Source organism: Melanotaenia boesemani, chromosome 4, assembly GCF_017639745.1.
Source record: "Melanotaenia boesemani isolate fMelBoe1 chromosome 4, fMelBoe1.pri, whole genome shotgun sequence".
Classification (NCBI taxonomy): Eukaryota; Metazoa; Chordata; class Actinopteri; order Atheriniformes; family Melanotaeniidae; genus Melanotaenia; species Melanotaenia boesemani.
The window spans coordinates 34067339-34077807 of NC_055685.1; the positions used below are offsets into that span (position 1 = coordinate 34067339).

The window sequence follows — 10469 nt, forward strand, 5'->3', positions numbered from 1 at the left end:
GAAGCATGCTTTATGTTGAGGTATATATAGACTGACAAGAGTCCATGTTTTCTTCTTTTTCCCAATATTGAGGATAAACTCCACTTCAGTTTCAGAACACACAAAAATTCTGTCTTTTCTTGCTTTACTATTCTTGGATTTGCTGGAAGCATTTTTTTTTCTCAACCTTCTGATTGGCCAACATGACTTCAGAGACAGGGGCCACATCGCCACTTTTTCATTTGGCATGTCTGAGATTTTTCAATCATGCCTGTCTTTATGAAGAGAAAGAGCTTTTTTTTGTGTGTGTGTGTGTGTGTGTGTGTGTGTGTGTGTTGGTATACCTGGTATAGATGTACAAATCACCTGACATACCACCTGGGAAAAGTGGATTATTGGGATTAGACTGACATGGCCAGTGTCAGTCTAATTCAAGAGTTGTTTTTTTTATTTTTACAGTCTGAAACTCATTTTTTTTACCTGATATGATAAAAATATGAGCTTACTACACAGATGACATAATATACATGCATTAAATTATTTCTAAAAGTAATATTTACCTGAGTTTTTGGACTGTCAGTGTATTACCCTCACTTGACATTTTGTGTGTGTGTATGCGTGCCAAGCGGTAGCTCGATGCCATTACATCTTCACACACACACACACATACTGGTTTCCCGCAATTGATTACACACAACCGGAAGAGGCCAGGAATTTTCCCGGGAGCACGCGGTGGGAAGATGTAATGGAGAAGTCGACAGGTAAGCACTATCTTAACTTGTTTTTCTGTGTATTTACTGTATTTTGCATGTAAACGTAAAGTCTAGAACCCAGTGTGGTTTGTTTATTAAGTGTTTGATGGTACTTTTGTAAATATCGTGTGAAAAAATGTCGAGCATATCAAACTGTGACAGCTCAATAGACGTTGCATATTTGGATTTCTTAATAACAAAAACGTAGTTTAATCGATGCATTCAGGTAAATTAATCTTATATCAGCCAGGCCTGGGACAGTATATATTGACTGGTTAGTTGCCTTCACTTTAAACAACCACTGATGGTGTTGTCATTATCGCCGTGCACAGGTATAGTTAAATAGCGAATCCTAGCTGTTAGCTTCGTATTGAGCTGTAAAGGAACCCTTTACACGACTTTGGGTTATTTAAATCTCCATTTTTCGTCTGCAGTGCACTCGTGAGAAACTGGCATTTTAATTTGGCACGTGCTTTTATATTAACTGGTTTAGAGCTTTCTTTTTTCAATGCAAAAACGCAACATATTTCTAATGTTTATATAAAAAATGGGGAGTAAAGCAGGTTCACAGTTAAACTTAACGTCTGATTTGTATCTCGTTTTCGTGTTACTCTTTAACTGACACCCGCTGGTACCGTCAGTTAATTCAGTGTTGCCAACTTGGCGACTTTCTCGCTAAATCTGGTGACTTTCCAAACCCTCTTGGCGACTTTATTTGTCAAAAGCGACTAGCGACAAATCTAGCGACTTTTACTGTAGTTATTGGAGACTTTCTGGTGTTTTGGAGACTCTTTGAAAGCCCATGTTGTTCTGCAGTTACTGTCGTGAACGAGCAGCGTGTGCTGCAGGAGCCCCTCCCCGTACCAAAACACTCACACAGGTGTTCAGTCTCACAGTAGCTCGGGCAGAGGCTGCAGTCAGAGCAGCAGAGAGGAGACCCACACCGCTCCGCTTACACACTGAAAACGAATTGTGATGCGCAAAGGCGCCGCTGATCCCGCCCTGGCTTACAGAGCGGGATGTAAATGTTTTTTTCTCTGTCATACTAAAATAAATAATTGCAGTTAATAAGTCCAGTGAACACGGTTACATGCCTTAAGTTTTATACTCCATGTACAGTGATCCTCAAAACATCTTGTATCTGACTTTTTTGAAGTCAGTGCTTGGTGAGGTACAGTTGGCCACCAAGGCTTTTGAGGGTGAGAAGGTAGATCCTCCTAAACTTCTTGACAGCTTGGTTAGCCTGATAAAGTCTGGGAGTAGCAGGGTGCTGAATCCAATGGCAAATATCGATGCTCAAAGAGCCAATCAATGGATACATCAGTTGTAGGCTTCTAAGTGCAGCATAAGGTTAGAAACAAAACTAAAAGTAAGAAAACTAAAGAAAAAAAATGAAAAAAAAAAAAAAAAAACGAAAACTAACTCTGCCAAAGTTTCTCTTTTGTGTTACTTTGCCAGTCCCAAGCCCGGATAAAGGAGGAGGTTTAGACATAGAGCAATTCCACGCAGCTTAACAGTCCTTAACAGTGGTTAAATTTGATATTCTAACAGTTAACAATAAAGGACAATGATTTATGTAATGTGGATCTCGACAAAGATTATCAAAGCTTATTTTTAAAAGTGATGGCCAATTTGAATGACAAAAATCCAAAAACAAAAAACAAACCAAGAATCAACAGAATAAATTATTTGTAGTTCTAAACATATTTAGGGTGTTTTTCACTCACCTTTTGTCTCTCCACAATCTTATTTCTTTTTCCTATGGCCATTACATTACATGCAAATGGACAATTATGCAAATTAAGCATGTTCCACTACTCCAATTTCTCATAACTTCTACCATTTTCATCGTAGAGACATAAATTATACATCAAAACTGAAGAATTTTAGTTGGCTTTGAAGAAAACCAAGAATGACAGAGCTGAGATTTACAGATTTCCAACTATGCCTCTCCAAGCGAGGAAAAGTCTACTTTTGCTCCCATACACTTCCATTCTAATGTGGATTCTAAGAGGAAAATGCATTTGTCATGTGTTTTTAACTCGTCACCATTTAAATTCTGTTCACATTACAGTAAAATAAACCACATCCCTGCGTTCCCCAGACCCTCCTGGTGCTCACGGCGAAAAAACGTTTTTTGATAACTCTTGTAGTTTTCTCTTAAACAAGAGTTGTTCGGAAGGTGCACAAAGTGATTGGAACAGTGCAGTTCTGCTCTCTGCTTGTCAGTTAAGTGAGGGGCCGTTGTCATGACAACTCACTGACTGCTGTCAGCCAGTTGACCATTCACCTAATTCATTCAGTTTTAGTAATTCAGATTAAGAATGTTTTGTCCTCTTATTGAGTCCACATATGTCTCTCTGTCCTCTTCTCCTGTCTCCTCCTTGTCCTCCTTATTATTCTCATCATGTCCTTTACTCCCCACTTACATGATGGACTGTGGTTCAGCTGCCAATTCAACTCTGTTTCCACTCTTTCTGCCTTTTACAATCATTTCTTCTACTTTCAACCAGTTGAGCACCTTTAATATTCACTTTCAGCTTTAAATACAACTATTGACTTCAGCTTCATGATTACTTCATGATTAGCTGATGCTTCAACAAGCAGACTACAGCCATTTTCAGCCATGTTTGACTATCTTAACCACAATTCAGTTCAACTTTCCACTATTTTAACTACATTTAAACACCAATTTCAGCTTTAAATTGTTCAACTCTTCATTTCAGCTTCATATATACTTTTTCAACAACCATATTTCAGCTTTTTTCCACCATCTTCAGCAATCTTAAACACATTTCAGTTCAACCATTCAGCCTTTCAGCAGCTTTTAACTCCAGTTTGAGCTTCAAGTCCTTCAACTTCTCATTTTAGCTTAATAAATACCTCTTAAACAAAGACATTTCAGCTTTTTCAACCATCTTCAGCCATCTTTTCAGCATTTCAGTACAATCATTTAGCATGAAAGCATTCACACATGCTGTTATGCTAATAACAGCTTTTTCTAGTTAATGTTAATTTAAAACACCTACATCTGGCAGGCATCTGGTGATGGTTCCGAGAAAGTTCCAGACTAGCTTTCGGCTCATTTACATCGTTAGACGTGTTTTGGTTGTACAGATAGGGTGAAATGGAGCACCTGCGTTTGTCAGCTGTCAGTTTTGCTCGTAATTTAAATCCAGACAGGCAAGTGTCATCACAGATCTTTCAGACAGGTGATCAAATGTAGAAGAGACTTTTGTGTGTGAGGAGAGTTTTCAGCTGTCTTTCTGCAGATTAGCATCTGTATATGTGGCCCTTTTTTATGACTTTTCAAAACATTTAACTTTTTAAGTGAGATATTTTAGTAAATGTAAAGGGGAATTTCGCTGGATAGTTTCAACGAGTGTCTGACAACATATTAGTGAGGAGAAATGAACGAAAGTATCTGTATTATGTAGCCATTGCTATGTTTGTGTCCAAATCTCGCGAGTTATCCCGAAATCGCGATAACTCGCGTCAAAACACCAGTGGGAGATTCCGCTACCTGCCTCAGGTGAAGTGAGACAATTGGAGTGATTTTGTGCCAGATCACCTGATAGTTAGTTTATTTCTAAATAACAGGATAAAACAAAAGCAATGGGTCGTCAGTGCAGATAGTGGAATCTTCCACCGTTGTTTTGACGCAAGTTATTGCGGGATAACTCGCGAAATTTGAACACAGACTCCAAAACAGCAATCGCCAGGTATACTTTCCTTTATTTCTCCTCTAGTATGTTGTCAGGCACTCGTTGAGACTATCTGAGCACCTCAGTGTACATTTTTTGCCCTATATTTTAAAATGTTTTCTTAATGCTTTTAATGTTTTATGTAAAGCACTTTGATTTATCTTGTACATGAAATGTGCTATACAAATAAGCTTGCTTGCTTGCATGTGTTTTACAATCAACCATAAAAAAGTTAACTCTATCTCTGGGTATATAGGCTGAAAGACAATGAAAATGCCAAAACGGAGGAAATTAAATCCAAAGCAAGATGCAGAGTTTCACATTGAAACTAGAAAAGACAAAAGAGGACTTGATGCTAAATACATCAGTGATTTCAAAGGTTAGCTACATCTCACAATGACTGCTATCTGAAAACTGAGCGTTTTGCCTGACTTTTCATAACTTTTTTTTATGTCTTGAACAGGTAGGGGTGTCTTTGCTTGTGAGCCATTTGAGAAAGGAGACTTCCTTTTAGAATATCGTGGTGAACTTGTCAGCAAACAGGAATGTGAGAGACGAGTGAGGGTTTACCATGATGCCTTGAAACATTTTATGTTCGAGTTTCGCTTTGATGGAAAACTTTGGTGGTGCGTATTAAAGCTGATGCTTTATTTGATTGCAGTGGTCAGACACATTGCCTTTGATTGTCAGAACCTAAATGGGTTCTGAAATCAGGAAAATACACATTGCAAGACATATATTTTTTTTTCTTTATGAAGTGTTGACGCAGCAAAAGAAGATGGATCGCTTGGCAGGCTGGTTAATGATGACCATATCAACCCAAATGCCAGAATTAAGTATTTAAGTGTGCAAGGAAAGCCCCACTTGTGTTTGTTTGCAATCCGGGACATTAACCCAGGAGACGAGATCACATATAATTATGGTAACTCAGACTGGCCATGGAGATGCAAGGTGAGTAACTATTCAGGCTCTAATAATAATTGTTAATGGGGAAACGGTGTAGGTGGAAAATATTTTGGTGGACTGGATTACATTAATTTTGATGTTTGTCAATTTAACCTGTAGGAATCTGGTATGAAGTCTTCAAATGACTGTGATGACACACCCTCCAAGGAATGTCTGACAACAGCCCATGTGAATGCACTGAAACAACAGGGGGTAAAGGAATGTACAATTTATATGTGCTCTTGGCTAGTCCATCACTATATTTGGATTTTAAGGTTTCACATTATGGCATTCAATTTTCATCTCACACTGTTGCCTGGTAAAACCATGACATGGCTGTAAACATCTTAACTTAGTTCAGAATGTGTGTGAGGAACCACCTGCTACATGGTGGGATGTACAGACATATTACCTGAATGTGTGTATGTGGACACATCAGTTGGAGGCTTTTCATTCTTTTGGAATCTCACTTTGCATGTGTGTGTGTGTGAGGTCACCTGATTTTGTGGTGGTTTGTACTGACACAGTAACCCAGTGTATTTAATGGCCCGAAAGTCACACTCCCACTGATGTTTACTTCCTGTCCCCTCACAGCAACCTGCTCCAGAAATACCTCCCAGAGATCCTAATGCTGCTGATGATGAGCAGGTACGTCTCAGTGTTGAATGGACTGCTCGGTAGTTTTAATCCTTGTAGGGTTTTTGAGTCTACAAAGGTTGCACTGGGAATAAAAACTGCCGAGCCTCATCTTTCATGTTTATTTCTACTAGCTCAGTGTTGTGACCAAACCTTCCTTCTTCTTCCGATTCTTCTGGTCTACATTGTTTTTTTTTTTCCCATCTGTCCTGTGTTTTAGTGCATGATGGAGACGGGGCACGCTTCCATATCTGTGAGCCAGAGGGAGCAGAGTCCAGAATTTGAGCCCCAGCCCAGTTCTGTAGAGGTAAGTAATGTTTTACAGGAGTTTGTCATCCACAGCCAAAATACTGCAAAGTTTTCTAACTTGACTCTGAGTGTGTGTGAGGAACCACCTGCTACATGGTGGGATGTACGGACATATTACCTGAATGTGTGTATGTGGACACATCAGTTGGAGGCTTTTCATTCTTTTGGAATCTCACTTTGCATGTGTGTGTGTGTGAGGTCACCTGATTTTGTGGTGGTTTGTACTGACACAGTAACCCAGTGTATTTAATGGCCCGAAAGTCACACTCCCACTGATGTTAACTTCCTGTCCCCTCACAGCAACCTGCTCCAGAAATACCTCCCAGAGATCCTAATGCTGCTGATGATGAGCAGGTACGTCTCAGTGTTGAATGGACTGCTCGGTAGTTTTAATCCTTGTAGGGTTTTTGAGTCTACAAAGGTTGCACTGGGAATAAAAACTGCCGAGCCTCATCTTTCATGTTTATTTCTACTAGCTCAGTGTTGTGACCAAACCTTCCTTCCTTCTTCCGATTCTTCTGGTCTACATTGTTTTTTTTTTCCCATCTGTCCTGTGTTTTAGTGCATGATGGAGACGGGGCACGCTTCCATATCTGTGAGCCAGAGGGAGCAGAGTCCAGAATTTGAGCCCCAGCCCAGTTCTGTAGAGGTAAGTAATGTTTTACAGGAGTTTGTCATCCACAGCCAAAATACTGCAAAGTTTTCTAACTTGACTCTGAGTGTGTGTGAGGAACCACCTGCTACATGGTGGGATGTACGGACATATTACCTGAATGTGTGTATGTGGACACATCAGTTGGAGGCTTTTCATTCTTTTGGAATCTCACTTTGCATGTGTGTGTGTGTGAGGTCACCTGATTTTGTGGTGGTTTGTACTGACACAGTAACCCAGTGTATTTAATGGCCCGAAAGTCACACTCCCACTGATGTTTACTTCCTGTCCCCTCACAGCAACCTGCTCCAGAAATACCTCCCAGAGATCCTAATGCTGCTGATGATGAGCAGGTACGTCTCAGTGTTGAATGGACTGCTCGGTAGTTTTAATCCTTGTAGGGTTTTTGAGTCTACAAAGGTTGCACTGGGAATAAAAACTGCTGAGCCTCATCTTTCATGTTTATTTCTACTAGCTCAGTGTTGTGACCAAACCTTCCTTCTTCTTCCGATTCTTCTGGTCTACATTGTTTTTTTTTTCCCATCTGTCCTGTGTTTTAGTGCATGATGGAGACGGGGCACGCTTCCATATCTGTGAGCCAGAGGGAGCAGAGTCCAGAATTTGAGCCCCAGCCCAGTTCTGTATTGGTAAGTAATGTTCACCTGATTTTGTGGTGGTTTGTACTGACACAGTAACCCAGTGTATTTAATGGCCCGAAAGTCACACTCCCACTGATGTTTACTTACTGTCTCCTTCAAGTTTCTATTGTCACTTTTTATTTTGATTGATAAATAATTTTCAAATAATATGGGCTGCACAGTCGTGTGGTGGTTAGCACTTCAGCCTAACAGATGGTCGCTAGTTTGAACCCCAGCTGAGGAGGGGTTTGGACAGTTCCAACAGTGGCCTTCCTATGTGGAGCTTGCATGTTCTCCCCGTCTCAGCGTGGGTTATCCACAGGTACTCCGGCTTCGTCCCACTGTCCAAAGACATGCTTGTTAGGTTTATTGGTTACTCTAAATTGTCCCTAGGAGTGAATGTGAGCGTAAGTGGTTGTTTGTCTCTGTGTTAGCCCTGTGACAGAATGGTGACCTGTCCAGGTTGTACCCTGACCCTTGCCTGATAATAGCTGGGATAGGCTCCAGCAACCCCCACCACCCTGAATTATACAAGCAGTACATAAAATGAATGAATACATAAGAAATTTCACAGAAGGCTTGTTGTCTCTAAGGTGTTTATATATATTTACCTTCGCCAAGGAAGTTATGTTTTATCGGGGTTTGTTTGTCTGTCTGTTAGTTAGCAACATAACTCAAAAAGTTAGGGACGGATCTTGATGAAATTTTCAGAACTTGTTGTGAATGTCAATGAACAAATATATTTTGGTGATGATCCATGACTGCAATGTTGGATGACAGTCAATACGCTTGGCAGAGTTCTGCTCTCTCTGAAAGCGTTTCTAGTTGTATATATGTATTTATATGTTGTTGTTTTTTTGTTTTATTTTTGTCAGTGTCCTAAACACCATGTGGTGTGTAGGGATATGTCTGCCTTTGACAAGTGCAGTCACTGCCTGGGACCTTTCAGCTCTCTGAGATGGATGGGGTTCAACTGCAAAGGTAAAATATCTATTGAGTGCACAACCTGTGAAAAATAAGTGTCTTGGTTGAGTGGATAAGGTCTAAAACCCTTAAAGTCACACGGTGCAAATGACCACAGGTCATATTTAAACCCAGATCACCTGTTTTGATGACCATAGTCTCAGTGTATGGGACACACAACAGAACTATCTGATTATTGGCACATCCTCTTGCACAATTTGAAAGCTTGTTTTAGGCCACATCCACATGCAGCCAAACCAGGTCTTCAGTTTGAATTTGTATTCTGTCAAGACAGAATTAGCTCCAATCCTGCTTTTGTCCATAAGTATTTGTCAAATTGCTGTCGTATATCAAATCAAATCCCATTTGACTTGCTACATATATACTATGAATTCCATTCAAAATAATTTACTGAATAGCTGTAGTTTAAATGCCAGACCTGTAAATCACGCTGTAATGCTGCTGTAGTGTACGCTATATAGAAAGTAGGGTTGGGCATTGTTTGAATTTGAATGATTTCGGTTCCCATTGCGATTCCTCCATTTCAAATCCAATTCCTCTAAGAAGCAGGGCCAAAAAAGTTAACATGTTTTAAATGAGCTTGTCAAATACAGGGCACTCTATTATTTGTATTTTTGATGAAACTCTTTTTCAATTCACTGTTTTCTTGTAGTGCTTTTAGTTTTTCTATTGCTACTTTTAAGTTTAGTTGAATCGGAAAGTTAGATAATAGGCAGCTTTCTGGTTGTTATCTGTGGTAGATTTAAGAACATGTTGTACATGTCACTGTGTGGCCACTTGCACATTGTGGAGGAATGGTATAGATTTATCTATAGAATCCCAATCATACGTAGTACAAGCTTCAACCCAACCATGGGTGACGCCATTGTTGTTTTGTGCGATTAGGGCATGCAGGCTAACAGAGAAGCAGGGGATTTGTGTTCGGGAGATGTGATTTGATATTTACTCACACTGGGATAAAGTTTAAAATTTGAGCAGTTAAGATCTCCTAGATCTCCCAATTCTTTATGGATGGGAGTCCTATATGATCAAAACTTCAGTAGTTTCTAAACTGAGGTTTGTGTGGACAGAATTTTAATTGGCACAGAGAAGGAAGTAATTGAATGTTCCTGTGTAGAGTTGGACTTGAGACAAAAATGTTGTAAATCTGTTTCAGTTTGTCCCGGACTCTGGCATATATCTTGCTACAAACAGATGACAGGTCAGGATGAAACATCAGACCTCGATGAGTGTAAGAGCTCTGGAAGCGAGTATGTACCGGACTCCGATTCAGGGGATTCTGATTCTGACTCAAGGTCACCCTCATCATCATTGCCTCATCAGTCAAAAATGCATTTGAGTCGAAGACTACAGCTACTGAGTGGCAACACATCCACTGTGTTGGACACAAGTATTCCAGATGAAGCTGGTACATCAAAATATTGTCCGGCTCCGGCTGATGACATAGACGATGCTGCCATTGACCCGGACTCGACCGCTGGACATATGGATGTCAGTGCTGATGAAACATCTGATTTAGCAGTTCCTGAACAAAACTCGTCAAATAGGAAAGTTAAGAAGAAATGCAGTTTGACTCCCACACATCCCAGCTTGACCAATAGAAACTTCTGTTTCGTTTGTGGCAAGCCACAAAGTAGACTGACTCGACACCTGAAAACCCACATGTCACACCCAGAAGTATCATATGCATTTTATCTGCCAGAGCACTCGAAGGAACGCAAAGTGTTATTTGAAAAAATGAGAAATAAAGGAAATTTTAAACACAACTCAGCCATTCTTCAAGGTGAAATGGGTCAATTGAAAGTGAAGAGAAAGCCAAAAGCTGCTGCTGTGACTGGGAATTTTGTGCACTGTATGCACTGTATGGGTT

General features: G+C 40.1%; 1 long non-coding RNA gene across 1 annotated transcript; it reads left to right on the forward strand.

Moving 5' to 3' along the window:
• The first annotated feature begins 538 nt into the window (after window positions 1–538).
• LOC121637655 lies at window positions 539–5229 on the forward strand. The gene is made up of 4 exons (XR_006009915.1): window positions 539–740; window positions 4692–4814; window positions 4899–5061; window positions 5194–5229. It is a non-coding gene; the product is annotated as an uncharacterized LOC121637655 (long non-coding RNA).
• The last annotated feature ends 5240 nt before the right edge of the window (window positions 5230–10469 follow it).